The sequence below is a fragment of the Perna viridis genome, chromosome 14, assembly GCF_037379345.1.
Source record: "Perna viridis isolate PV_CMFRI_1.1 ecotype Kerala chromosome 14, ASM3737934v1, whole genome shotgun sequence".
Taxonomy (NCBI): Eukaryota; Metazoa; Mollusca; class Bivalvia; order Mytilida; family Mytilidae; genus Perna; species Perna viridis.
Genome location: NC_142458.1, coordinates 30924001 through 30931221, shown reverse-complemented (window position 1 = coordinate 30931221; position 7221 = coordinate 30924001).

Below are 7221 nucleotides of genomic sequence, written 5' to 3'. Positions count from 1 at the left end.
CAATTACTATCACGAAGAGAGCTGTAGAATCATCGAATGTTCAATCTTGATCATTTGAAAAAAAAAAAAAAATTCAAAAATCAAATGCATTCATACGACAGAAAATCATCAAAGCTGTAGTTTGCTTAGTATAATTTACTAAGACCAATTATTGACATTGAACTATTTTTTTGTGGTGCAAACAGAGCTGAAAGCTTTTTCCAGCTTTTTTTAGTACAATATTTTGTACCAAGTAGTGGCAATCATGACCCAAATAATGACATCTATGTAAAAATGCTATGATGTAGCGTACGATGTTGGTGTCGTTTTTGGTAACGTCGAAAGCGGTACGATTTGATGTCTGTTTTTATTGCGACGTACATCGTTCTATAATTGTTACATGTATAAATAAGTGTGCTTATTTAATTTTTTACATAAAATAACAAAACGACATGTTTTATTATTTAATTATCCGATTCGATATTGATTTTTCGTACGTTTTGGTCAATTGAAATGATCAGATTACATACTGATATAGTAAATAGTTCGGCATCAACCATTTAAAAATGATTCGAAGAAAATTTGATCCCATGAGAAAAATGTTAGGAATTATGAAAACAAATTTCGTGATGCGCTAAAAAACGTGAAACACCCTCACTAAAACAGAAAGCTTACAAACGTACAAGCACAAAAGTCAGTAGCAACCAACACCCCAACCCCCGAAAATCATATTGTGAATCTTTAATTTCCTATTTAGCTTTATATCTCTAGTGTAGATGTATGTTGATATTTCCGAATACATGTACTCGTTTCGTCATTTTATAAGGTCTGTTGCTAAACATTTCGAGAAAACAAATATCTTGACAAATCTCCCTCTTTGAGAAAATTTGAGTGCAAAATCTCCCGTTTTTATTATACGACAAAAAAAAAACTTGCGGTCGTATAATGTTATGGCGCAGTCGTCGTCCGCGTCGTCGTTGTGGTTGACGAATTGTTCTGAAATGTTGATCTGATTTTACCAACAACTAAGAAGATTCCTATTTAATTTGGACTTTGCTGCCCCTGCCGCTTTAGAAAAAGGGACCAAAAAGGTAAAAATACGTATTTTATTAAAACCCATCTAGATTGTTTTTTTTCTATTTTAAATATTGTATTTTGAATGTGTTCTTCATTTAATTCGGCTAAAAAAATGTACAACAGATTTTATGTGTTTTGGACCTTTTCAAGTTATAGGGGGTCAAAGTTGGACAACGCCTAAAACATTTTCATAACTTTTTTTGGTCCGATTTTGATTTTTTTTACTTCATTTGACTCTTCATTGGATTCCTCATTAATAATCCTGCCTGCATTTTTCAATCAGATTTCGGATATCTCTTATGGTTTTCGAGTTATAAGAAGTCAACAAGGCCACCTTTGAAATACTCTGTGATGTTCGTTTTAAACAAGGTTCTCTTAAAGTCGTAGAAGTCAAACATGAATATACTGTAACGTGTAAATAGAACTTAATTAGAGAAAAATAAATACGCACAATAATTATGTACATGTATATATGTTTCAAATAAAGTTCTGATACTTGTTTTATATGAACAAACTCAACGTCTGCAATTTAAACAGGAGAACTAAATCGACCTATTAACAACATGATGTAGTATCAATGTTTTTGTAGTTCGAATGGAGATGATTAAAATGCATTTCAAATAACAACCCATCGTGTACTTATGAGTTTTAAGTATTCAATACGTCCTAAATTATTGCAGTAAGTTACTGGGCAGCATGGTCTAAATGGTCTTCGTGCTCAGTTTCTTGTGGAAAGGGAACCAGGACACGATCACGTGAATGCAAAGATTCACTTGACGGGGTAGTATAGACAAAAAAAAAAAAAAAAAAAAAAAAAATCAAAAAAAAAAAAAATCGCCGTTCTAACAGCCTGTGACAGATTGGTTATAAATATACATTTCATGCTTCTTAACATGAATAAGGATTTTATTTTAATCAATACATATGACAAATGTTTCTAAAAGATAGCTGTCAAAATTCCTATTTTTCATGCCTGGTCGTTCAAATATTTGATTTTTTGTATATACTTCGCAAAGTGGTTTTGTTCTTTCAGTTGTTACAGTCTGGCATTGAATTAAAAATTGGACGATTATATACGATTATAAATGAATAGAATGCATTTGGATGCAAGGGTTCTAAAACGCCCCTGCATCACAATACATTTCATTCATTTATTTTGTTCATATAAACATCTAATTAATTCAGCATCAAGTTTAAAAAAAAGAAACAATTTGATCATGTAACTTTTACACTAATTTTGGAACTCAATTGCACGTTTAACCCAATAAGGCATGGACTTTATACTTCTAATAGTAAGTATTATATAGTCTCTAAATAAATCTATATCCAACCTTTGAATTCCACTGAGTCCATGATTGAGGTATTTCGGCTTCACCGGGACCAATATGGATAAAATCAGTGACATTTTATTAAGAAGTTGTGAAGGATATGATAACAGTTTTAGGTGTACATCTTGAAGACTACTGGATTTTTCTTTTTTTTTGTGAGCACATTTTGTTTTTGTTTCGGTTTATGTAGTAAAAACAGGCTCTTTTCCTTTCCTTATTTTCCTTTATGTCTTTATTTCCTCATTAAGATATAATGCCAATACCTTAAGCAATCAAATACAAACTAAAGATGCAATGTAATCAAAAAGTAAAAAAAAACATTGAAGAGTACATAGGTTAAATGATGCATATACATGTATATACATATATGCATGCGTATACATATTATATATGTGAGTTTTATAAGGTGCATTAGCGTTTGCCCCGGTAAATTACACTTTCCAAGGCATTGCATAACATGAACGTGTTATTTTCTCATGAAATTGTATGTATCGACTTCGATTGGTGTCAATGGTTTTCCTAAAAGTACTTCAAGAACTGCAAATTTTAAAAATAAAACATAAAGTCGACTTGATTATTTTTCTTTTAATTAAAATAAACTCTTGTAGTTTTTAAAAAAAGATTTTTAATGTTTGCTTTAAAATAAGTCTCATGATTACACCAAGATTCATATCACTGGGTCTGTCAATTAATACTTGTCATTAATAGTCATTATAGTCATTGACCGGGCTAAAATTCATTCATAGATATATTACGTTCAGATACGTCAGAATGCAGCAGTCTACAGTTCAACTGATTTTACAATTACACAGTTAATCCTGGTGTAGTAATCCTGGTCGTCTAACTGGATTTATTAACAATACCTTTAAATTCAATATGAACATATCAAATGGTATTATGCAATATTTGATATGCAAAATTATCAGTTGTACTACATGATTTGACACTTAAAACGTTTTACTGAAAATCAAAAAATGTATATTGTCCATATAAATGTAAATAATATAACTATACCATTACGATTTTTACATTAATTGTTCAAAGTAATTCATTCACAACCACTAAGGCAGACAACTCTGTCTGAGCTGAAGGCATTAATTGCCACACAGACAAAGGTGGCAATGTGTAAATAAACACAAAATATATTGATCTTTAGTGATGGTTTTAAAAAGACCAAATTAAGTAGTAACACATTTCTATACAGTTAAAAAGCCATAGATATTGCCACGAAAGTGAAATTATATGAAGATATTCAATGTCATTCCTAAATTTCTTTTCCGGCAAATTTGTCGTTGGAACTCTCCGTTACTCCCCATTATTACTAAAATTTCAACTGTTGATTTCGGTAATATTCTTCATTGTACAGCTATATAAAATAGAGAGTCAAAATCTGAAGTCACATTTTTACCTCGCCATTCTACCCCTATTTATCGATCCGCCATCTTGGTATCATAAGTTGCTCACTCCTGACAAAACAGAGCTAAGTCATTGTCAAAACGATGCTTGCAAGTATTACATGGTCTTTTTCAAACATGTTATAGTTTGATCTCACTTGAAAGAATTATTTAAATGAATCTAATTATGTACATTTATGTTTTCGTACAAACGAAGTTATTACTGCTATGACATTTTTTGAGTCATATTTAGCCTATAATAAAATATACCATATATTTTATTACTATTACGAACTATTTGACTCTATTGATTCCGTAAAGACTTAAAATGGGCTGTAGAATTACTTTGATATTATGCATTACAAATTAATTGTGCAGGACTTTTGATATTCAAAATATTCTATATTTTTCATAATTATTGCGTGATAGGTTGCTCAAAGGAAAGTATGGTACCAATTCGTTTGAATGCTACTGCCCTAAACGAAACGTCACTAGGTATGTTTGATATAAAATTAGTCCTTAATCATATTCTTACTGCTTCATGTATCTATAAATTAACAACTTTTTCCATAAAGAACAACCGCTTCATATATATAGGAAATTACAACGGTAGAACATTATAGCACGGCTTATAAACGGGAAATTATAGAACACACAATGTCATCTACTTTAGCAAAAATAATAGTAATTTCAAGGCTGTGCAAATTACAATGCTAATTATTTCGAATTGTTTGAGAAATTTGTTTTTACTTCAGATTGAGTTAATACAAAACAGCTAAATTTATTTGGATTGTTTTTGACAACAACAAAAAATCACACTCGATTTTCTTCATTAGATTTATAATTTTTGCATACGTAGTTGTTGTCATAATAAAACTAGATTGTTGTTCCAATCAAGCATATATTGTTGCATTTCACAAGTTAAGAACATCATCGTGAAACAGTAAGGTAGATACTAAAAATACAGACAATCGATAAATGGTATTAGACATGCTTCTTACTTTGATACATATACATATATTTTTGTTCACATTTTTACCAAGGTACAGGATATGTTCAAACGGGGGATAGATACACCATTAAATGTTATACAAGAATAGTATCATGGAACTTTGTGCCAGTTAATGCAGGAAAACTTATTTTATTCATTCTACGACCAAATAACGAACATAAGTATAATGTAATTGGAACAAACAACATTATTGTTTTTGGTAAGTTTGGTTGGGATGCCTGTAAATACATAAAGTGTTTGAATGTAAGGGCAAATAAAAAAAATCTTAACTTTTTTTATTTTAATTCACACGTTATACTATAATTTAATTTTAATAAGTTAGTTTTACTCCTATAGATTAATGCTCTAATGAAAAATTTCTTCATGAAGCATTCTAATGCTGTAACAAAATAATAAGATTGCTTACCGGCATGAAATTAACGTTTTTACCTAAACTTGTGCGTTTGAAATACGCAATTTTTTTTAAAGAAAGAACATTTGATATAATGTGCAGAGGATTAAGTCCTGTGTCAATGAAGTTTGGTAGGCTAACTTAATGTTTGCATTGACCAAATTTCCAAATTTAATAGGCCACAAAAATTTTAGTATTTACCCGAGTTTGGACTTTGGGTATTTTTACAGCTATTAAATTTACCAAAAATACAATGTTGATAACACAATAGTTTTAGTAAAGTGATTTACATGGTCAGCTAATTGGATTTATTTATGTTTACTTTATTTCCTGTCAATTTCTGTACACATATACATGTAATATTTTAACTATTCTTTGACATTTTCCACCCAGCTGTATTTCATATTTCTATGAACGTTTGACAGTAAATATCCCTAAGTGTACAAATAAATATTAATCTCCGACGTCAGAACACACCTCCATTTTGTAAAATTTATCTTTTGCAATTACCATACATTACCAAACAAAACAGATATGTTATAAAATAAAGCAGTATTCCAGGCAAAACCAAATCACAAGCAAGAGATAAATACATATGAAAAAGTTTCTCTCCGTTGATGAACGTATGTCTTAAAGGATGACTCAATATGCCATACAATTATTGTTGTAGTAAGCTAACAATACATAACATTTTCATATAGTCTTTTTTAAATTTTCATAAAAAATAGGCGAGAGCTATAAATATCTGTACCCTATTTTAGTGGATACCTTTTCAGTACAAAACGTATGACGTGCTTGCTAACGAATCAATTGAAATTGATATATGGATTGAATATCTATGAGCATTGTCATCATCATTTTTACTTGTTTTTTTTTATTTCATGTAGTACCGTCAAGTAAGTAACTTATTTAAAATGTATGACAAAAAGACATTTATTACATTTCTGCTTTGGTATCAGTTAATCTAAAATGAATGTTTTAAATAAACTTCTGTATTTATTTAAATTGATCCCAGTACAAATGGGCAATCATATAGTTAATTTATTTTAAGTACGCGCCATGCTATTTGCTACAGGAAAAAAGCAAAATTTACCGGCAACCTGATACCATGGTGAAAATTTAGCTTTGTAGCCATGACGTAATCGAAGACAAATAGGATTTACAAACACAATGTTATGATTTGCTATACAGTTACATTTAAGGGAATATTTCTCTTGTCAACAGTTGTATTCAATGGCTTGTGAAAATTAAGATACATAGTTGAAAACTATATTCACAATTATTTATGATTGAACGTTTGATATAAATCAATCCAAATTAATTTTATTTGCCACATGTAGTAAGTTCTTGGTATTTAATCCCATTAGAATTTCTTATCAGAAGTCTTCAAATACTGTTTTTTTTGTTCTATAACGAGTGGATTTTTACCTTTTCAAAGTTTATTAGGAAGTACCCTATTGGCACTGTGGACAAATTTTACTGACTGAAGACGGCATAATTATTTATGATTTATATATTATGCACCTATATACATGCATGCCTGTCCAACAGTTGCCGATTCTCAATCGTTGTCTGTTTATTTGCTTTCATTTACGAAAAGTTGTTGACACACACACACACACATTACAAAGAACATAAAATAACCAAAATAATACATACCATACAAAATAAAAAAATAAAATGATAAACTCCGACTCCACTAAAAACCGGGCACATGGACCAGGTGCATAGGTAGGTTAAGTGTCCTCTGTTTATTAGAAACATCCGCAAAATTGTTAATAAAAGTTCAATTCTAGCATAGACGGAAGAGGAAAAGAAAACTACGACAAGTTGAACAAATCATGTTTCAAGGTATTGATGGATTCACCGTCACTATCCACAAGTTCATGATGACGGCAATAAAACTTCTGTAGTGATGACTACAATCTTGTAGCAACATAACCCTGTTCCAGAATCCTAATTGTAAGAAGTCTAGCGCGATACAAAACGTACTTACGGCAAGCACTAAAATAATAGATGTGTTGTGATATGAAATCTCCA